This window comes from Megascapheus bottae, chromosome 28 (assembly GCF_031878675.1).
Source record: "Megascapheus bottae isolate mThoBot1 chromosome 28, mThoBot2.hap1, whole genome shotgun sequence".
Classification (NCBI taxonomy): Eukaryota; Metazoa; Chordata; class Mammalia; order Rodentia; family Geomyidae; genus Megascapheus; species Megascapheus bottae.
The window spans coordinates 1,757,316-1,780,888 of record NC_143536.1 but is presented as its reverse complement, the minus strand read 5'-3'; the positions used below and the strand labels follow the sequence as shown (position 1 = coordinate 1,780,888).

Here is a 23,573-nt window from a genome sequence, read left to right as displayed (position 1 = left end):
GTGGATTCAGGTGTGAACAGACCGCACGTGGTGGACAGATGCCCTCAGTCAGTCGTCCTGGAATTTAGACGAGCGGAGAGGGAAGCTCATGCATTCACTCATGCGTGCGAATTTGCTCCAGGGAAGAGAAAACATTCACGTTCTCCATCCTGGCCCCTGGCCTGCTGACCCTGGAGACTTGCTGGGGATGGATGAATATTTATGAAAACTGCCACTTGAATTAGAATATACACGGTCTGAGCTAAATTAATTAAGTGAAGGAAGGAGGAGGCTCCCTTGCATTCTGGAAGATAACAGAGGACAGGCAGAGGTCATCTTTGTGCACAGGACAGGCAGTGTAATCAGAGAGCTGCAGACCTACAGACAGACACCACTTGAAGGGATTTCCAAAGCAACCGTCTTTGAAAACACATTTGTCATCTTGACATTCTGCCTCAAGCCTCCAGTGAATATGTCTGGGTTTAAATTTAACATTTGTTACACAGGTTGCCAGATGACAACGGGCCACAGCCCATGGGCAGGGGCAGGGGCAGAGGTGGCTCCCCTGAAGGCCACCGGCACAGAGGGGCCCCATCCCCGACCCCACCCTCAACTGGCTAACCCCACTGCCACCAGCTTACCTCCCAGTGTCACTGTGTGTGGGGAGCGGGTCAGTGAGCACTGAGCAGGGGTGAGACCCCAGTGGTGGAACAATTCTTCCTTTCCCTGACCTCCCATCCCTCATGTCTTGAATCTGAAGACTCTGGCATTGGGCATGATGACTCCTGCAAACATGTAAAATGAGGTAGACAAGGAGCGAGTCGCAGGCAGACCTCCTTGCCCCCGGAATGAAAGCTGGCTTGTTTCTGGAGAGGCAGCGGGGCAGGGCGAGCGCAGCTTCCCGCCCACTGCCTTGGCTGCCCTCCTCTCCTGCGGGTGGGAACCTGGACCCTGGGAGAACTGAATGACGAGCCTTCTTCCTCGCGGTCAGATGCTCCGCGCAGCACTCCTAAGGGAGGACCGGCCATCCCCGCCTTCTGACGGAGCAGGTCAGAGCCGGGCCACGGGGAGAGGCTGGCGCTGGGCACAGACTGAGGGGCGTGGTCAGCAGAGGTGACCCAGGCGTGGACACCGGACATGCCAGCGGTGGCCGTCATGGAGGCCGTCATCTCTGTCCCATTCTCTGGCGCTCCACACTCCGAGTCATCCCGTATTTCTCTTTCCACTGCCTCGCGCTGTGTGGTCACCACGCTCTGTTCACTGGCCTTCCCACCCTGTCAGCCTGCTCACCCCTCCTCACCTGAGGTCCTGGCTCTAGATCGCTGGGAGAAGGGAGTTTTCCTCCTCAGCAAGCTGTCTGCTTCCGTTGTACCCTGCAAATCCTTTCTTCCGAGTGAGCTGAAGCTGCTGTCCCCAAAATAGGCTCTCATTGTGCCAGCTCGTTCCCATGGATCTCAAAACGCCCCTGAGACGAAGCCCCCGCCCCTCAGCCAGCCTGCCAAGCCCGGCGCTGCTGAGGCCCTGCTTTGATTTTCCCCATCTCTCTTCTTGGATGTTGGCGTGGCCTCATCTGCCCTTGATCTACTGCAGTGGTCCTTCCTTCAATAACTGTAGCCTCCGACACCCCAGGCACACGTGTGAGCTGCACCCAGCACCGGGCAGACAGGCTTTGATGAGCCAGGCTTCCTCGGGGAAGGCTGACATCCTTCCTATCTAGATCACGAGACGGCGCTGGAGAAAGGACGACGAAACACACAAGAGCACAATTCCCAAAGTCCCCTCCATGAGCAGAGGAAGAGTATAGACGGAAACCAAGAGACCATTCTGTGCTGGGGGAGTCAAAAGATCTGCCTAGGGGAAATGGAGGCGAGAGGCGGGCTCTTTTTCCTGTGACCATAGAGACAGACGTCCATGCCCACGGGATGTGCCCGTCTGACCTTCACACCAAGAAAAGGAGCGTCACTGGCTGTGCGCAGAGCTCTCTGCCTGCTTCCTCCATCTATGTACCCTCTGCTTAAAGGGATTGATTGCTGGGTTTCCAGCTCTCTGGTCCCCATTCCTCAGGGAGGGCGCTGGGCACAAAACTTTTCCTGGCCACGTGTGCATCCTCCGGTCTTGGCATGCCCCAGCTCACTGCTGTCTGGTCTCCACACACGTTTACACAGCACAGGCAGACAGCAGTTTGTACACGTGGGTGTGTAAACACTTTTACTGCTCATTGGACCTCCAGGAGTTTTCAGGGGTTTGAGCAGCACTCGTTGTTTTAATGTCCTCCCTGGGGTCTCTGTGCCCTGGGTTCTCTCTCCCTTGTGCCTCTATCTTCTCTTCTATGTATTTGCCTCTTTCTTCCTGCCTTCCTCTCTTCCTTCCTACCCCTTTCCTTCTGTTTTCCTCTCTCTCATGCCAGAGCTTTGAAGGACCAAAACTAGCACACTTACATAAGATTCTCTGCCTGCAATCTATCTTCCCAGAAGAAATTGGCTGAGCCTCTTAAAAACAGCCCTTCCATTTTTATCTCCAAAGGACATGGCAGGAAACATCTGCATCTCTTGGAGGTTTTTTTTTTTCATTAAATCTGATAAAATGGGAAGATCTTTCATGGAGAAGCACAGCTAATGCCTCCATAGACAAATGTGCCCATTGACCTGGATGTGGCTGGACGTGCAGACTGCCAGGTTCCGCCCAGACGTGCAAGCTCAGCACCCATCTTCCCGGAGGCCCTCCAGCGACACGCAGGCACAACCCGGCTGGGTTCTCAGCATCATGGATCCCAAGGCTGGAGGAAATCTGTCCATCCCCCCATCCCATACACCACAATGAAAACCCCGGCTTCCTTCATGGTGCCACACGGGGAATGGCGGAAGAGCCGGCCGAGGGCACATCGTGGAGGGCTCCTGTGTTTCTGGAGCAGGGTGTCTCGTGGGCGTGGATCTGAGTTCACGACACGCTGCTCGTTAGTGTTCGCCATGGAGAAGGCAGGCAAGACGTCCACACGCTTCCGTGGTCGCGCGCAGATGGTCTTTGTATCTCACTCCTTGTGCAGCTGCAATGGCTTAGAAACGGGACCTGAGGGGAGTGGGAAAGAACTGAACCCAGCCCACCGGAAGCAGCCACTGGACGGGAGCTGGCTCGTCAGGAACGAAGAAAGATCTCAACCGAAACAAAAAGTAGCAAACGGTCATCAATCCTGGCCTGGAACGGAAACAGCAAGGTCGGCATTTGACTTCCATCAAAGCCAGAAGCCACCACAAACCGCCAGCAGCAGAGGCCCGAAGAGTGACCTGTGCGTGGAAATTCAGGAAGAGCCGGGAGAAAGCCACCACCTGTGGGACATGGGCCCAACATTCAGGATGCCAAGAAAGACACACTCAGCCCTCGCCGTCTTTCATGATGGCAAGGTCAAACATCAAGGTAAGTGCCGCCTTTACCCCTCAAGTAAGCATGGTGAAGCCGAAGCCCGGGGCTGCAAAGCGACACGTTCACCCCGGCACATCCAGAGAGGAAGGAAACCCGAGCGCAGCACTGGCTCCTCCGTCCCCAAGCTTAATTCTCAGCCATTGCTGAGCCATTGCTTTAGTCACCCGGGCTTGCCTGCCTGCTTCTGTGCCAGCCGGTACCACTCTGGACGTGGCACACCATGGTTACGTATATCCAGGCAATTTCTCTGCAGTTAACTAGACTATAATGTGGCTTATTATTGAATAATTGTGATGTCATGGAATTCAGATCCAGACAAGGGCGGTATTTCTTACAATCATTATCAGACACTCACAGCAGAGCCTTTTGTCCACATTAGCTCTACCTACCAGCCACAGCCCCAATTTAACCCAATGGCAAGCTGTTACCGCTCACGAGCAAAAGATGGGCTCTGAACAATGTGTCTCTTTCTAGTCTGATGCCCCAGTACAGGTTCAATTAAGTGAGCAGTCTCCATCCTCTCTAAGTTCAGAGTTATGTAAGCTAAATATTCAACAGTGTTCACACTTAGCTTGTTAAAAAAAAAGAAAAAGAAAAGCAGGAAAGAACAAATCTCACTGCTGTCAAATTCAGCCACATGAGATAATGGTGCCTTCTGGAAACAATTGGCCATCTTACTTAGCAGCTTACTTTAAAGTTTGTTGACATCAACGTTGTTTTAAAGAAAATTCTTTCTACTCTGTGTCTAAACCAGATCTTCCCACTCTATCAACAATAAGACCACTTACCTATCAGCCATGCGGACTAGAAAGAGGCTCTCTCCCTGCACAAAGCTCGCGTCCTCTGTGTAGCCAGCCAGGTGAGAAGATGGGCGTGTTCACACTCCTTAGAGCCATCCGTACCGTGCAGGACGACCCCGGGTCTTCGGAAACGTAGGTTATTAATGCAAAGATTATCTGGGTATTAAACTGCTGTCCTCTCAGCCAAATCCTCCACAGAGAATTGCACTGGAGACTCGAGCAGTGAGCAAGGGAGTGATTTTGTGTGAGGGTACGAGGTACCCTCACATCTACCAGCTTTGCATCTCCAAGACAAAAGCTGAGCCTAGTCCTCGTCTGTAGTCATCAAACAGCAACCCGGGCAGTGGGCCAGCCCTAGGGTGTCTGAGGCCCCGTAGCCAACCACGCCTTTACATTAAACAAACATGTCTACTTCTAGTCTACTTCTTATCTGCTTCTTCCATAACCAAATACAAACAACAGCTATTCAAAAGCCTCGGTATTATAGTTCTGTGGATTCTGTTTATAAGTGGCTTATTCCTTGTGGAAGAACAGAGTCAGGGATGTGGTCAGATAATCATGTATACCTCCCATCCCCTGGGGTTTGGGTTATCAAGGTTGTCAAAGCAGTGTACTCAGTTCTTGTCGTCAAGTCAGATGGGCAGAGGTGGGCACAGAGGGCAGTTCGGTTGTGTTATCTTTCCAGTTAGCGTTGTTGATTTGCAGGCAGAAAGGATGCAATTTCCAAGATAAAACATGAATCCTTGAGCTTCAAAATGAGGGTGGAGTTGGCATGGACTCAGAGAAGGCCCCAGGACCCGCCTTGCTCGGACTTGTTTGTAGCTAGCGTTCGGTCACCTTCCGTAAAACTTCTGAAAGGTCCTCTTTTCCTTCTACAGTCCTCTGGGCTGGGCAGATGTGCTGACGGACGCACAACCCAACAAGAATAAACAAATGAGTGTCCCGCCACATCAAATCACTTCCTCGGAACATTTTAATGAGAAACTCTCCAGCATATGCAGGTACTTAATTTGCAATTAGAAAGATGGGCATTGTAATTAATTATCAGTGGAGTGCTATGGAAAAAAACCTCAGACAAGTTATTATGTGGTTAATATGAAATTATTCTAAAAAGTAAATCTGATAGCATTAATATTTTAACAATTTTCTGAAGCCATCATAAAACAGTCAATTAAGGCTTTAATTAGCATTTATTAACAGCTGCATTGGAAATGAAAGACCTGGTGCTGATTATTTAACAGAGCGGATAAATTCTCCGCAAAGGCATGAGGGAAGTGGACACAGGCAGTCCAGGACAGCATTTCCACAGTGTCCGGTTCTGTCACCCTTCGGGGCGGAGTGGGGCTGACGGGACGGGCGAGGGCGTGGGGACACCGAGCAGGAAACGTTGCAAGGGCTCCAGAAACTAACCTGACACAGAAGCCACATATAGACCCTGCGGGTCAGACCCCAGGGGCTCAGCCTCCCCCCGCCAGCCCCTCCCCGACCGACCACCAACCACAGGAGATACCCGCAGTTTAACCCACACACCGAGAGCCTGCAGAGTCCTCGTTTGCAGGGAGAGGGGCCAAAGCAGTGGATTAAACGGGTGGTGCGATCGTTCCAGAAGGATTTTGAAGTGGACTTCATAAACACAGATTAACAAGAAATTAAAGCCTTCTTCAGACGATACAGAAGTGAAAAACGAACAACTGAGTCTTGATCAGCCTCATCCCCCGCTGCCCGTTCTAAGCCCTCTCATCTCCTGTCCAGTGGCTCAGCCCCCCCCCCCACCGTCGCCCCCTTCCCCCCCACGCCGCCTGCTTCTTGGTCCTGTGCCCTCACTGTTTGCCAGCTCCTCAGGGGGCCCTCCGCCCCTCCCTGTCCTCCTCCCACCCACTGCCCCCTGCGGGTCACCCCCTTTCCTTCCGCCTTCTCCTCAGCCGGCCTGCGGGCTTGACCTCCGGAATGGAGGCTGCGACATTGCTCCACCGCTTAGCTTGTGGATCACTGTCACCGTCATGTAGGGAGGTTTAGCCCAAGGAAAATCTGAAACGGCCTCCGTCCGATACATCTGAAGTATCGAGTGTCGCCTGATGGTTTGACCTCGGGGAGCTGAAATCCTCCTGACGTGGCTTTCCGAAAATCACTTGAGCCTGCGCTAAGCCTGGGCTTAGATGCCAGCATTAGGAGGCATCGATTGCTTCCTCGGGCTCTGACCCAGATCGGGGCTGCAGTCCTCTTCCCCTGATGCTAATCTTTAAGCCTCTTATTAAGAGGTTTCCTTGAATTCCCCCAGAGTCATGTCCTGACAAGAACACAGCCACCGTAGCTGATGTTAACCTGATAGGAGCAGGGGACTGAGGGCCGGTGGCCCCCCTCCCAGGCCTCCTGGAAGAGCCAGGACAAGGAGAAGAAGGGACTGACTGCCCGACAGGCAGTGGCGTGTCCTTGGGGAAAAGGACATTTTCCTGCCTGTTCCTTTGCTTTGAATTCCCAGTTGCTCCCCCAGTTTTGGCTGTGAGGAGCGCAGGCCGGGGCCCAGCTTTCTTTCCTCTGCCCCATTGGTATTAGGATGCCAAGCTCGGTGTTGATTGTCCCTGCTCCAGAGGGGTCCTGGCTTGGGGTGTGGCTTTCCCTGGCACCCCACAGGGGCTGGGCTCTTGAGGAAAGTGTCCAGAGGCTCTCCCGTGCTGTGGAACCACTCTCTTTCCTCCACAGTGAAGGTGATAGATGAGCTCTCAACAGAGGATTTTCTGCTGGCTCAGAGCATCCGCACTATGTATTTATCATAATCGTCTTGTGCAGGCATGCCGTGGCAAAGAACTCTGCATTAAATGGAATCCTATCCTGAGGCTGATACTTAATGTAAACTAGTCTATATTTACCCATCAAGAGGTGGGCAGAGCGGATGCTTCAGCGTCTGTAGATGGGTAGGTTTCTCTCGTTATTCCCGTCACCAGCCATGGTGAGTTTGCAGTTCAGTAGAAAGATTAAAAAGCTGCAGAATGAGTTGTAGGGAGAGGAGAAAGAACAGAAAAGAAAGGAGACAAGATAAAGTTGGGGAAAGGACACAGAGAAAATGGAACTCATCCCTAAATTTGCTAGCATGAAATCAATACTCTTTCTGTGAGAGTCCTTGAGGATCAATAGAGCTGGAGATGTGACTGGAAGATGTGTCTAATATATTATCCGGAAGATGTGCTTCAAAGTCGACAGAAAGGGACTATTCATGGCCATAAACCGAAGGTCACAAGGAAGTAAAATGGGAATACTTGCCCACAGATAGGAATTGCTGCTATCTGGCAGTAATTAAGCCAGGCAGTTTGCTGACACCGTGATGCCCACTTCCTTCCAGCAGGCATGGCAACCACACCCGATGATGCCAGGTCCTCACCTTGAACCTAGGCACCAAGCCTCATTCCCGAGGAGATGTCCGGTGTCTTCTGCTTTCTCGTGTGCCAAGGGAAGGGAAAATACCCTCCGTGAGAATGATACACTTGATTACATAGTCTAATGTTCCGTATGTATTACATACGTGAAGAAAGGATTTATTATTCGTCACATTGGCCACAGTGTAGACTTGTGATAGTTGTTGCAGTATATAACATGTGTAATGTAACATAAAGTACGAGTGCATGTGACGTTCCCTACTCAATAGAGCAATGTAATGATGGAACATTCCCATCTGCCACCAAGCAGGAGTCAATGCAATTATGAAGAGGTCCCCCTCCCCGTGACTGTGGAAGGCTCCGTTCCTCAGTCTGGCCTTCCCTCCCACTGGCCGTCACTCAAACGCCCCTGTGTGTGTGGGGGGGTCTGCCTCTGTTTAGGAAGCACTGACAAAACAAGCCCTAAAAAGAAATCCCTGTACATCTACATCAAAGCATTAGAAGCAAGATTTGGGGCGCCTCCTCCATTGTCCTTAACTTACGGACACCGTGAAGAGCATGGAATAGAACTGGAGACAGGACTGCATTATAAACCCTCAGGTCTATCCCAGGTCACCTCTTAATTATCCCCAGGGCAGCATGTTCTGAAGAGGAAAACTGTCCCCTGGAACCTAAGACGCACTGCTGCCGTTCAAATTCACCTCGAGGAGCCGAGGGTTCGGCGTGCTCTCCAGTTCCTGCTGTGGAAGATAAACAGTGTCCATGTTGATGACACATCTGTCACATCAGAGTGAAGGTAACTGCTAGGACACATCTCAGGCTCTCATCCGACAGACGGCTGGACCCCTGTTGTCGGCCTGCATGCTTCCGACAGCTGCCGGAGCCGTAGTTTGGGGAGCCTGGTCTGTAGGGAAGGTGACGAGTAGACATTAATGTATAAGATAGGCATGATACCTGCTAGTTTGGAATTTAAAACTTGGTGGTTGCTTAACAAGAAAAAACCAGCAACAACAGCATCTAATTTCAAGACAGAGAAGACACTGAGTACTTTTCAATTGCAGTAAGTGTCTGTTTCTGCCTGAGCACAGGTCTTGTTTGCATCGATTCACGTTTGTCATTCACTTAAGGGTCCCTGACTCTTCAGTATGACTCAATCCCTGCAGGATAAAAATGGCATCACTTCTATTTTTTGAGTATGTTATTATTTAATCAAACCGGCAGAGGATAGTAACAACGTGAGCTTTCTTTAAAAGAAATGCTTCCATCTTCCTGTAGAAAAATCAATATGTCTGTAAATAAAAACTTGATCCTAATTTTGTTATCTTGCTAAATTACATTTCCTAGAGTCCATTCGGGGATGGGGGTCAGCGTCGGAAATGTTAATGAATAGCAGGATTGTGGTCGCCTGGTGTGGACACGATTCATTACCTTAATGCTAGCCACACCCCACGACGGGATGGAGGGCGCCTCTTGTTGGGAGAGAGCTCACGGGAAGAGCTCCAGTTACATTTCCCTGTCACTGGTTTGCACTCTTGAATTCGTAAATCAGAGCCGAGGTTTAAATTCCTCCACTCTCACCGCCAACCTACCTGATGTGTCAGGAGGCTCTGTGCTCTGTGCTTTATGGCCAATTATACAAGTTCCTTCCTTCATACCTCTCGGCTCTGAAGTGCATAATAAATACTGACTATTAAAACCGAATCCCTCTGACCTTGAATCCCTCTGACCTTCCAAACACATTCAGGAAGAAGTCTCTTCTTCAATTCTGTGTTCCCGAAAACATAAAAGTGGACCTGATACATAGGGGAATTTAAGAGGGCTGAGGTCCTACACCAAACCTCAACTCCAGAGGTTTAAACCCGTGGCAGTGGGTCAAGTCCACACCCCAGGGCTCCTGCCTCAGGCTCTTCGCATGTTTGGTGTTTGAAGGACACATTCATGTCACTTGGGTTGGGGAAGAGATTTTCATATCAAATTCTAGGCTTCTGCTTTCTTCTAAAACCTAAATATATATATAAAGGAAGAGTAGTTGTTCGCCGTGGTACTTCTTCTTCTCTACCCGAAAACTACTAAGGAGCACACTGCCTTGGGAGAGAATGTGGATTATCCCACACTTCAGTGGCCGCCTTCTCTCTCCTCCCGGCCCTGTGAGACCCAGCGAGGCCCCACTGCTCTCAGAGGACCACCAGGCTCTGCTCAGCGCTCTCAGGACTGCCTGCCCTGGCCTCCCTGTTGGTGCTGTCGTGGTTAAGGCTGACCCACAGCCCTGAGGCCCCTCTGCCAATGCTCGAGGCCATCCTGAGTGGCAGCCAGGCCCTGCGGCAGGGGCAGCCCACCCCGAGGCCCTTGTGCCAGCCTGGACACTGTGGACACTTCACGATCACTGGGAGGTGGCTCCAGCCCCTTGAAGAAGCCAGTGCCACCATGGCTGCCACTGTGCCCTGGTCAGAGGCCTCCTGAGACATCAAGCAGTGGAACACCGGCCTGGGAACCTCTAGATGCCCCTTTGGCTCCTCCCCCTCAAGTGGCAGCAGCAGAATTTCCCCTTGTGGCCCAGCGGAAGGTCTCTGATTGGTGCAGACACAGGCCTTCATTTGCATGCAAGTCTGTGCTGTGGTTGGTGCAAATATAGGCCTTCATTTGCATAAAGGGCTGCGCTGTGATTGGTGCAGAGACCCTTTGTCCCTAATTTGCTAATTCAGCTCACTTTTCCAGCCTCTGTGAGTGATGCCCCTGGGCTGCCCCTTGCACTATTAGAAGTGCTCTTTCTTGCCTACGTGTGACCTGTAACATTTGTAGAACAGGTAAGTTGGTCACACAAGGAAAAGACAGCAGAAGCAGCAGGGAACTGATAACAAAGGCAAAGGCAGAAGCTACAGCAGCAGCAGCAGCAGCAGCAGCAGCAGCAACAGCAAGGAGAGGGCTGATGAAGACTTTCAGAGAGAAATCAGGGCTGAAGATGAGAGTCCGGTGTCACTTCTCTGAGAGCCAAGGATCCCAAAACCGTGTACCTGAGAGATTTCCCAGGAGCTGGTGTCCAGGGTGGAGGGCCTGGGTCAGCTTCCCTGCTCTGCAGGCCAGCTTCCGCTGCACCTCTGCAGGGCTAGTGTTTCCACACAAGAGGCTCCCGCCCCTGCCTCCCTCAGTGTGCCTCCCGCGTGGGTCTTACCAATGCAAGTCTCTGTCATAATAGCCCAGGATACCCAAGGGCCTGTTTGTGGAGAATGAAACAATTCCGAGCACAGAATTCCATGAAAGATGTATTGTGCATTTATGCAAAATAAAACCTGACGTGATCAACCATTTCTCTCTCTGTTCAATAGCCATTGTGTTTCTCCTCTTCTGTGTGCATGAAGACTTCAGTTAGCTTTTGTAAAAGAATAAATGTGCCATAATCTGGATGAATTTGTATCGTCCCTAAACCTTGGGAAGGCATAAGATGTAAAAATGGCTTTTAAATCTTGTATGAATCTTATGACTTGGAAAAGGGTTTACCTAATCCCCTCTGGTTGTGCATGGATCATGCTGGCTCTTCTCAGTGCTGTGGTGGTCACAGAGGGGAGGTCAGATGGTACTCACTAATCGTCTATTACCAGCCACACGTGGGTCATGACACAAAGAGCTTTGTTTGTGGATTAATTGAAACTATCATTGAAGAGCTGGAGGATCTCAGCTAATGACTTTGAAAAAGCTCTCTCTAAACAATTAATGGTGACTAATGAAACTAAATAGTGTAATAAATACCACGGCTGACATTTTGATAGGAAGCCACCAGACAGAAGTTGTTGTGGTTTCAGCAAGTGGGAAGCAGCACAGGGAAGTTGAAGGTAAGGACAGACATAGGACAGTCTGTTCTGGCTCGCCCTTACTTCTGTGGTGCAGGCTCTGAGGGCCCAGGGAATGGTGAGGTGCCTGCCTTGGACCTCAGATGGGCTGGTCATGAAGCTCCAAGCCTGGCCCCCTTCTCATTCCAAAATGGCGAAGGTGTCCTCAGACCCATAACTTCATATCTTCATTTTCTGGAACCATCTTTAGGAATAGAAGCCTGAGAAGCAACGGCTGACCCCTTCTGTCTGCAGTCTCCAAGACTCTGGCTTGGGGTTCCTTTTCGATATCCTAGGTCCCTTGTGTACCCATGGTAGATGTGTGCTTTGTTCTTACCCATGTGGTGGTGTGGTGTGTTTTCTCCTCCTCTCCCTCACCCCTCACCATGTCTCTGGCAGGAGTGTGAGTCCTCCTCGACTCAGACCTCTTTAATCTCTTCCAAAACTGGATTCTTATCCTCTCCTGATTATATTTTTGGATGTGCTGCCAAACTAAAATGAAGAAATCCAGAAGTGTATTTTACTTTTTCCCTATACTCATCTGTAGGTGAGTACAAATACACATCAACTACTCTGGCTATGGCATGGAGACTGACAGGAGAACCTGAGTGAATTTCAGAAGTGCTGTGAAGACCTCACTCCCCTCCTTTAGCAGGCGCCTCTCCTTCCCGTAGCTGGCGTGTGCTGGAATTCCTGCAGGAACTAAATGGCAATCCAGGGGTTTGCCTAAACCCAGGAGGGGAACCCTGCACTGTTACGCCTGAACTGACATCAAGATTCAGAGGCATCAAACTACTGCTCACCCTTCCTTGGCTATAGGAAAGTGGTGGGAAAAAAGATGGCGGGGCGTTTTAAAAAATCGTTAGCCTTTACCATTTAGACTCTATACAGAGCTAGAGAGCCGCAGAAGCGTGTTTCTGGTTTATGCTTGATCTTTTTTCCCTCCCTTGAGTGTTTCAGAAGTCGTGATTGAGGTGAGCACACACTTGAAGGATTTGTTCTCCCACATCCACTCAGCTCTTAGGGCTTGCGTGAACTGCAAATGAATGTTCGTTTCATTTCAGGACATGCTTTGCGGTGGAATTATTGTAACAGCTGGTTTTGGCCATGAGAGGCAAATGCAGGATGATGAGACCCGGAGCTCTGGACGCCCTGGGAGAGGCTCGCTGCTGACCAGGCCTACCAGAACTCACTGCACTCACCCTCCCGGCGTGTACACAGTAGAGCTGCCCTGGGGTGGGTGTTTTATGCGTGGGTTTCATTATGCCCTCCTTTACACTGCACCTTGCACAGAGCTGCGCTGGGGAAATAGAATTAAAGACAGGACGGTTTCCAATCCCCAATGTCAGAAGGGAGAGAACAGTTTTATCACTGAAGATGCATTAACTGACCAGGCAGGGTCTGTTCAGAGAGGAAAAAGAGAGAAAAATCTCAGCCTCCAGATAACCCACAGAGACCCGGAGACACATGGTTTTGAGGTAAATAACACCAGTCAACAAACAGGAGGAGGGCGTGGAGTTACCTATCACAAATGCTTTCCCTGAAGTTCTCCTCATAATTGGGGGAGTCGTCTGTGTGAGTCCCTAATTGCACCAGAAGGAAAAATACATTTTTGCTACCTGTGTGATGAGACTCAGTTTCGCAGTGTGGAGAGGAGACCCCCTGAATGAAGGTGTTCGGTCTGCACTTGGGACCTGGAGAGGGAAGATCGGTTCAGATTCCAGTCCTGGAGAAGCTTCTCCCCCAGGCTCAAAGCTGGGCAAGAGATTTCTTTAGCATTTAAAAAGAATGATCTCGATTTTAAGATGCCAAAAAAGCACTTAAGAATTTTCTGAATCAAATGATGGAATGAAAAGTGTATGTGTGCATGGGAGAGGGGTGGAATGGGACAGCGGGCTTTTCTATTTTTGTCAACATTTTGTTTGGATTTCAAGATTTAAAGGAGGATTGTTACATTATGTGATTTTTTCTTGGCTTGAAAAATAGTCAGATGTACTTTTAGAAACATTATTTCTAATGGCTCTTAGACTGCTGAGTGCATCTCCAACTCCATACCTCTGGCTGCTTCTAGAAGCCCTTCGGGTTTTCCTTTTCCAGTTGGAGCATGTTTCTATTTTACAGCTCTGTCACGGAAGATTCCAGCTTAGTGCCCTCTCTCTCCATAGGTGATTGGTGGACCTGTTCAATAGTAACTCCTTTGCCTTGTATGGGAGGGACTCTGTATATACCCTCTTTCTATTTCATAATCTCTTGGAAAATGTAGACGTGTCTCCTTACTGTTGTTTCCTCAAGAATGAGGGAATGGATTGACGATGCATGACTTGAGTGGTTTAATTATATGGACAATTTAAGATAGGAAACCGAGATGGGTATCTTTACCAGTATGAATGTACATCATATGACTTTATAGACAGCATGGGTATAACAGGCCTGTACAGTAGGTCTCCATGTGGCAAATCTGCACAGTATCTCAGGCGTTGCGGGTGTAATGTGATGCCATAAACACCATGACAAAATTGAATTTCTAACCCGGCACCAGCCACCCATGCTTATCATCCTATTACTCAAAAGGCTGAAAGCTGAAGAGCTTCCTGTGAAGCCGGCCTGGATGGAAAAGTCTCCAGTTAGCTAGGAAAAAGCCACAAGAGAAAGTGTGGCTCAAGTGGTAGAACTCAGGCCTTGAGTACATAAGCTAAGCAAGAGCATGGCGCCCTGAGTTCAAGCCTCAGTACCAACACACACACACACACACACACACAGATACACATACATACACACATACACAGAGATACACACACATACATGCACACACATACACGCACACACAAACACATATGTACATGCACATACATACACACAATTCCATTTCTACTTTAGACGATTGCCAATTATGATTTCTGACAAACAGTTGCTTTTCTGACTCTGAGTGAATTATGATGCTAATGTTTCTGTATACAGAAGGGTTTTTTCTTTCTTTCTGAGCTTTTCTTGATCTGTCAAATAGTACATGCCACATCCTGAATCACCGGGGAGGGGCTACAGCTTCATTCATTCACTCACTCACTCACGTACTTATTTGTGTCACTTTGTTACTGATTTTCTGGATGACTGTACATGCTCAGGGCTCAAAGGGGAAAGGGAGTGAGTTTGGAGATGACCATAAAACAGACGGCGCTCCCGTGCTCTGATCTGCCCCCCGGATAACTCCTCTGACACGTGCAGAGCAGAGGACTGGGACGCGTCTGCCCGCCCAGCGTTAGTGAGGACATGATTCCGAGCTCCTTTAGATAAAGATTCACCTTTGCCAGGTGAGGTGCACATCGTTCTGACAACACATTTGTTTCAAGGGGCTGATAGGCTTCAAAACTTGCGTGCACAGGAGCTTACAGACAGGACATTGTGGTGACTGGGCAGGTCTTCAAGCTCGTGAGGGGTGTGTCCGTGGCGTGGAGGAATGGAAAGTCTGAAATTCAGGCTGGATGCTGGAGCACTGCGGGATTTAATTGTTTAGCTGTTGTAAGGCAAATCTTCTCAGGGCAGACACATTACTGGACTTGACATTCAGAAAAGTTACGCTTTGTTTTTATGGCTTGACTTCTGCTGGGAAAGGGCGCCAGCTGGCCTGGCCTCTGTGGCCACCTCCTCTAACGAAGGCTCCCGTTACTGACACAAAGGGATGCACTTAGACAGTTCAAGAACGCTTCCAGTCTTTCAAGAGAGTCTCCGTATCAGGGAAGTTCACATGGAGATCATCCTTAAAGCTTTTTTTTTCCTTTTCTTTTCTTAAAAAAAATTCTTAAGAATGACTTCCTTTTTATCGTGCTTCTTGGCTTCTTAGTTAAGTGAGATTGCTCCACATTCTCCATGAAGGCAACGAAGCAGGAGCAGAGAATTCTAATCCACATCTTCCTGAGGCTGCCGAGTCATTCTGAGACGTCCACTTGTCCTCTTTTAATTCAGCAATTCTAGCTCTGCCTGATGGAGTAATTACTATCTCTGCAAACTAGCCCATCACCAAGCTCATCCAGATTCCCTTTCTTGGAAAGCCTGAGCCCCTGTCCTTTGCCCAGTTTTCACTGGATTATTTGTTTGGTTTTTACTGACTTGTAATGCTCTTTCTGTCTTAGAAGCATATGGGGGGCAAGTCCATTGGATTTGTGTAATATACCCAAGTGATACGTGGGTCCGAGTGCTTGTTCCCAGGTTTCCGGGTTCTGTGGCTTGCTGTGGACTTTGGAAGCAGGTCTGCACCTACTGACCCAGCAGAGGCCCGCAGGTGCCCAGCGTGGCATCGCTCTTCTCCCTGTGTTTCCACGGCAACCGAAGCAGAGACTCGGGGCCCGGGGCATTCAGGTCTGTTTGCTGATGGTGATTTGGCTTAACTCACCGCACCCGGGCCATGTCCAGCTGGACTGAGCCACCCGTCGGTGGCTGCCTTTCCTTTCTTGTGGGCTGTGGGGAAGGAAACGTGGGGCATCTGGGCCCAGGCGGAGTCAGGATGCAGGATCCTGCTCTGCCCAGCCTCTGGCCTCCTCGGAGAGCTGCAGGCCTGCATGGCCAGGTGCCTTCTGGACTCACTTTTCTTCCATGTCGGCACCGAGTGTGGTGCACCCTGGCCTTTTGAGGTGTCTGTGCTTGCCCAGCTCTCCTGGGGGCCACTGAAATAATACCCCAAAACGTATTTCATCCACAGAAGATCTTTCTAGGCTTGGAAACACACCAGACCAAAACAAATCACTCGAGGCTCAAGTATTAAAAGCAGACCCCATTACGTCCCACGAGTGGATCCCAAGGAAAATGGACACTCCACCACCATGCTGTGGGTTCTCGGTCTTGTACTTTATCTTAGGGAAGACCTCTGCTTTCATTTGGGAGGAGGCACTGCAAGCTCCCATGCCAGTGTCCCCCCTGATGGCGCAAAATGGAGCGGATGGGTCCCCACTGCCCAGAGGCCGGGCTCCAACCCCACTGGTTCCTCAGCCTCTCACAGTGATGGGCCCATTGTCTGCCCCAGTCCTGCCCACCCACCGTCCCCAGACACGGGCTGTGATGACGACGAGCCCACCTCCGTCATGAAGAGTGAGGCCAGGCCGGGCAGGAGGCCCACATCTGTTATCCTAACTACTCTGGAGGCTGAGATCTGAGCATCAAGGTTCAAAGCCAGGCTGGGCACAGAAGGACCTGAGACTTTTCTCCAATTAACCTCTAGAAAATGGGAAGGGGGGCTGTGGCTCAAGGGATAGGGCGGTAGCCTTGAGCTGAAGAGCTCAGGGACAGTGCCCAGGGCCAGAGTTCAAGTCCCCAAAGAAAAAAGAAAAAAAAAAAAAGAGGCCAAACCCAGGGCACTGATGTGGGCTTGCCTGGGAGACAGGACTCTTTAAACGCAGGGCAAACACGCCACAAGAGGCTCAGTGATCAGAAGAGACTTAAACCCAGCTTAGCAGACTTTGGTCGGCACCTGTTCTATGAGAGATGGCGTGGCGGTTACCTCAATCTATGTTTTCCAAATAAGAGAGATGCATTCTGTGTTCTTAGTAGTTCATTTCGAGCCAGTGTCGTAGCCGTGGCTGTCTTCTCTTTCCTCTGAACCAGGGCAGGGTTGCTCTATGGTGCCTGGGCAAAGTAGAGGGATTCGTTGTTGATGTGCAGAAAGGAATATGCCTGGGAAATTGAGTCCGACTCATGAGCCAAAAGGGAAGAAATATCATTTTCCGTCAAATCTTCTCTATATTTAAATGACCACCCTGAAACCAAAGTCACCCCCCGAGGATGTCTGAAGGAAGCAGCACGGTTCATGTCCTGCGTGCTACTTTCTAAGACAAGTTCCCCACGCCACGAAGAAGCAGCTCCGGTTTCTGACTCCACCCACGTCTGAGATAAAGCTTCCACCCTTCACAGGAAAATGAAACTGTCTCCTCCGTCTTCATTGTAAAATAGGTCAAGAAACTCAATGTAGGAGCTTGAATGTGGCAGGCATGCCTGAGCCTTGAATTTCTAGGGAGGCAAGGGGACCCTGACAGAGCGTGGGAGACGGCTGGGCGGATGGGTGGAGAGCTCCTGCTCGCTTCCTGGGCGAGGACAAGAGGACTGTTGAAACGCTTATGCACAAAAATGCAGAAGGCAACATCTTCTTCTGAACTCTCAGCTCCTTCGGTTCCATGCTGCTGTCAAAGCTATTGACCCACAAACCTCCACAGCCCCCAGGCCCTCTGCAGAGCTCTTGCATGTCAAGAAAAGAAGAGCATGACCTCGGGGACTGCAAATAGCGAGGAGAAAGCCCAAAGCCACTGGCGGATGGTAGGACTCAGATGGATGGCATAAAGCCATAACTGGCAATATGAAGATGGCGCGAGATTCCTGGAGAGATCTGACCATCCAAAGCTCGCCGCTGTATTAATTAACCTCCTGGCAATGGAAAAAAATAATAATTACATTTTGGTTTCAAATTGCTTCCATGAGGAAAAGTGCGATGTTATGAATGATATGATTTATTATCTTTTGATTCAGCGAGGAAATAAATCGCAGTGTTGGGTTTGGTTGCAAGGCAAGAATGAAGACACATTTTTCTACATGATTCACTGAGGCCAAATTGGTTTCCAGACAGAATGATAAATCCAGACACGCTGCTGAATTTTGCAAGGTGTCTTCATGCAGAACTTCAGAGGGCATCCATCCTGAGTCCAGGGACTCTGCTTTACCTGGCTGGACAATCCTGGTCTTTATTTAAAATGAATTTAGCGTTACTATGAAAAGCCTGCCTAATGACTAGTATTTATTACATTGTTGAATATTTACATTATTTACATTTGGTAAGTATAAAATAAGGATGTATCTTATTAGTGTGAGGGCCACATTGCTTCTTTCCAATAGACTTTACAGAGAAAGATTTCTGGAATTAGATGAGAGAATTTTTTTTTTGATTACCATACCTGAAGCAGTTTAATTGTGGCTTAGATCAATTGTCTCAAATGATTTTTTAACAAAAATAGAATGTTTTATTGTGGTTTTAGGGAAGAGAAGAGAAAGATTCTCAAGGTTAAAAAACAGAAAATGACCATAACATCAGTTTTAGCCCTATACTTAACCAACATTTGGCTGTAATCCTTTTATGCATCTGTCACTGACTATAAATATGTCATGGCTAGATCCCACTGGATATGTTAGCCTGATATTTTCATTTAGCAACTACTTGCAAACATTTTCATTCATTAAATATTTAACATATTGTGAAAGATTTTATTGAATTCCATCACATGAATATATTCTATTTTATGAATGTCTAGTTTCCTAATATTTAGCATTTAATTTAATTATTATTTTCTAATGTTCTATCTCCTTCAAATTACATTGCTCATATTATCTTTGAACATGTGTCCAGTTACACCCAGGTATAATTTCTGCAAGTGGAATTTCTGTGTTTTTCCTGTGCTTGCTTTTGCAAATGCATCTTTGTAAAATGCTCTGTCGTCAGAAGAAGAAATTACTTTTGCGAAGGAAGAACCCTCATCTACATATTTGTTTATATTTACATAGAATGTTTTTCGTCTCTTAATCTATGTACGCATAAATAATATGTAATTTGGAAAGCATGGGTAAACCACACAGCCAAACCATGACCTTCAAACATTGACTCATTAGCCCAAGCGCTACAGAGTTGAGTTTGATGGTCGGGGCACACAGCCCTCCATCACATTTATTCATGGTCTATCTAAGTGAATTTTGGGCTACTCAACCCCACAAAGTATAAACTCCCGGGGACAGGATTGCGTCCTGTTTCTCCCTGAGATTTCTGGGCTTTGTTCTCAGCCTACCACATGGTCACTGCCAAATATGTGCCTCAAATGGGAGAATTAGAACATAGCCATTCTAAAAATCCATGGTATTTTAGTGTGCTTACTGGTAAAAGGCCAAGAAGAAGCCATTATTTTTAATCTAAGAGATGTGAAATGTCAGGCTGTGGCTCCAGCAGTATTTAGTGTGCAGTAAAAGTTTATGTTGATTTATTAAATCTGCATCTCCCACACGACTGTCGATTATCCGCCCTCCCCCAAGGCGCCCCGGGCTGGGAGTCGAGCCCTCTGCAGAACCTGCCGGCTCTCTGGGAGACACAGGGGCTCTCCTTCCCCTCAGCCACAGGCCCTGGCGTGCGGGCTTGTCCTCTGTGTTTGGCCCAGGGTCTGGGAAGAGCTGCCATTAGGAGACATGGTCCATGGGGCCATTCACGGCTCCCGGGGAGAACCTTGTTGAGAACTTGTGGGCTTCTGGCAGTGATTTCTGTTTCTTTTTTCTCCTACAAGCTCAGTGTGTGCAGATAGATGTCTTCCCCAGCACGGAGCCGGGGACACAGAGACTTCGAGGGGGAGACGCTCTCGGGAGGATCAGGACACAAACCACTTGTGCCTGCATTTGAGGAACAGCCTGTGGGCCCAGGCTCGTGCCAGGAAATGGGATGCTGGGAAAGCAGGGGGGGAGGGGAACAGGAGGTGGGGAGGCCATGGACCTGTGGAGAAGGAACCCTGGCCTTCCTGTGTGTAGTCAGGTGTCCCTCCAGAGCTGACGGTGCCTTCCTGGAGTCTGCGTCCTGCGCTTGGCTTCATTCTGCAGCAGGTCCTGGCTCAAGCACAGAAATACTTGACCTAAGTTCCATCATAATAACACGGGCGGTTAATCAGTTGTGTGAAGAATAGGAATGGAATAGCAGTTAGAAAACACCTGTGGTGCTGGGCATGTGGTGAACACCTGGAAAAAGTTCTAACCAAGACGTATGCAGCGTTACCTCTATTTTGTGAGCACGTGTTTGGGAACATTGACTTGTGTTCTGTTACCTCTATTTTTTATATATAATTTTCATTGTAATTAATAGAAGGGTTACATGATATTTGCCAGATAAATGGTGCATTAATTCCCATACATTGATATCCTTTCACATGTCTTGGTCCCCATTTCCCTTCCCCCCTCCCCCACCCCTCATCTTGTTTTCCCCCGTTCCCTATCCAATTTCAGATAACCAAATACAAATATATCCGATATATCAGTGTTACCTCTATTTTGTGAGCCCGTGTTTGGGAACATTGACTTGTGTTCTGTTCGGTAGCTGTGTTGGTTATTACAGTGGGAGAGGCTGTCTCCCTCCTGCTGGAACCCGCCAGCCCTGGCTCAAGGCTGAAGGATGACCTCAAGCCTGGTCAGGGGTGACCACTCCTGGCTGGCTTTTAGGAAGAGGGCACCCTGCTGGCTGCTCTCCTGGAAGGCTTTATCTCTGTTAGGTGAACCATAGAGGAGGTAAAAGACAGAGATTTTGTCTCCTTTCTCTGGGTTTGCCTTACTCCAATGAGCGGGAGAAATCAGAACTGGACAAGAGCTGGACCAATGGTAGTTTCTGGAAACACCAGTCACATCTCAGCCCACCCTCTGCCCAGAGGAATGTCACCTCCACTCTGTGGACGCTGTGCACATGGGCCTCTGCTTCCCGAGTCAACACGGAACTCGCTCCTTCCCCTCAGCAGGGAAGACACGGAAGCCCTGGTGGAATGAGTACTGAGCACTTTATAGACTGGGTTCTTCCTATGCACACATTCCGAGGACCAAGGAGATTCGGAGACGAAACACAATCCCTTATAAAGTAGGAGCCTGGCAGCCACATGCCGTAAGAAAGGTTACAGAGGGGTTTTCGGGGGGTGGGGGTGGGGTAGATACAGGAATACTTTTAGAATTCTGAATGTGGACAACAATGGGAAATGCAAGGAAAGGATTCAGAGAATTTCTTCCTTCTAAAGGAAGGCATCTAGTGTTGGTTTCACCACAGGCCCCAAACCAATTTGGCCTATTGACCATGGACTGAAACTTCCAAAACCGTGAATCGAAATAAACCCTTTCTTCTCCTAAGTCGATCACCTCAGCCATTTGTTACAGTGATGATAACCTGACTAACACTGGGCTCAAATATTTACATTTCAGGCTTGAGGTGATTTATTTCTATTTACTTTTAATTTCCTCGTGGAATGTTCAGATTGTGCCAGAAGTTGTCACAAATGGTTGGTGTTAAATTATGTAGAGGTGTTATATTGCTACTTAATGCCTGCATTTGATGTGGTTATTAAATGGGTGACAATATAAATCACCATAGCAACACAAACAAGAATTTATAGCCCATCCCGAACTCTTGAGGCTGAAAGTATTTTATGGTCATTGAAAGCCAAGGCATGAAGCAATTCTAGCATTTAGCTGTTGAGTAATTGGGGTCCAGAAATACATCAACTTAGATATCGAATCTCAAGAAGAATCAATATTGAGTAATAGCATGGGTCGTTTACTTTTAATTGTCCAGCTACCGCAATACCTGAACATGCGTACACGTGGACAGCCACGAGGCCTCTTTATGTACCTTTCCTAAACAGGATACCTTCTGAGAGTGAGATGGAGAGACAAGGAGAGTCACCAGCTCATAGAACTGTGTCCTTGCTGATGTATGCCACAGGTCTCCGCGGTAACCAGGGCTACCAAAGGGGAGCCACGTCAGACGTCGAGAGGCGTCACCAGCATCATACACAAAACACACATGAGACACAGAGAGGCTGTGTGGTGGCTCCCGGCCTTGTTAGACAGGTGCGTAAATCAAGGGCTTTATGCATCCATCCCAAAGCTTAAAATACCAGCCAGCACACAGACACTTCTAGGATTGGCTTGTGGAGCTGGGCGCTCACGCCTGCAATCACGGTTACTCAGAAGGCTGAGATCTGAAGACCGCGGGTAGAAAAGTCCATGAGACTCTTAACTTTTAAATCCAATTAACCAGTGAAAAAGTCTGAAGTTGGAGGTGTGAAACAGGCAGTAGAGTACTGAGTCTGGGCAGGAAAAGAAGAATGGGGCGCCCTGGGTTCAAGTGGCTAAGATGCTCCGAGCAGATCTTGCCTGCAACCGGGACAAACGCAACTCCCCCCGTGGCTGAGCGCCAAGGCAGGGCCTGGGACTAGAAGCACAGAGGAGAGGAGAGCCAGCGGCACAGCGAGTCTGCAGACAGCCAAAGCCCAAAGGATGTCACTTTGTCCGCACGAGTCTGGGCTTCTCCTTGGCGTGGAGTGAGTCCTGCTCTGAGGGGCTGCACAGGGCTTTTCTTGGACGAGGCTGTGTCCTGGCTGCACCCACAGCAACCTTAGACATGGTTGTTTGTTTGAATGCTCTCTGTAATAAATGATACAGAAAGGCCAGGGGCCAGGCTCACGCCTGCCATCCCAGCTACTCAGGAGGCTGAGATCTGAGGACCGAGGTTCAAAGCCAGCCTGGGGAACAAAAGACCTAGAGACTCTTATCTCCATTTAACCTATAGAAAGCGGGAAGTGGTGCTGTGGCTCAAGGGATAGGGTGGTAGCCTTGAGCTGAAGAGTTCGGGGACAGCGCCCAGGCCCAGAGTTCAAGCCCCATGACTGACAACAAAGGGGAAAAAAGGAAGAAATGATGCAGACTCACATGCCTTCGCGGTCCTCGCCAGTGGCAGTGACCGGGGCTGCACCGCTCCCTGAGCCCGCATCCACCCTGTCACCCCCTCCGTCAGAGTCCACAAGGCTCACAGCCGCTCCTGGATCTCGTGTGGTCTGGTAGGGATGCTTTTTTCTTCTGGTGACTGGTGAACTGTTGCATTATCTTTGGGGACTGTGTCTTCTTTTACCTGAGCACATACTGTTACCCCAGAGATACAGACCTAATCAAATCCACAAACCATTCCTGTCACTTCCCAAGGAACTCTGTCACCACGACAGCCTAACTTGTGCGGTCGGCTGACACCATCTTATGTGACTTCCCAGAGAGAAGGAAGGGAAGAATGCCACTTAGGGCGCAGAGCACCCCCCCCCCGGGCACCAGACATCCTGCCAAGAGTCCCTGGTTACCAAGGCCGGGGAACCACAACGAAGCATGCGAAGACCCCCCCCCCCCAGCTCAGAATCACACCAAACCCAGCAACGCCGAGGGCACAGCTGTGAGTCAGGCCGGGAAGAGGGACGCTCCCCATCCACTAGCTGTGAGTCAGGCCGCCTCATCCAAGTGCAGTTCGCATGTTTTAAAGCAGCCGTTGACGTGTGTAATGTGACGAATGCTGACATGCATGCATGCAAGCCATAGGTCACACGTGATTTTCTGTTTTGTTTTGCTTTTTGTCAGTTGCCCTACGCCATTAAATCAGGCAC

The 23,573-nt window shown here is 49.2% G+C and overlaps 1 long non-coding RNA gene across 1 annotated transcript in view; it reads right to left on the bottom strand.

The window, feature by feature from the left end:
• Positions 1–1,402, bottom strand: part of LOC150044930 (uncharacterized) — a 7,101-nt gene extending 5,699 nt beyond the window's left edge. The window contains exons 1-3 of the long non-coding RNA XR_016532905.1: positions 1,280–1,402; positions 621–764; positions 1–283 (exon numbers count right to left, since the gene is read on the bottom strand). The exon at positions 1–283 is cut by the window's left edge and continues 1,060 nt beyond it. This is a non-coding gene — a long non-coding RNA (uncharacterized LOC150044930). The remainder of the gene's footprint in view (positions 284–620; positions 765–1,279) is intronic.
• Positions 1,403–23,573: the final 22,171 nt, after the last annotated feature.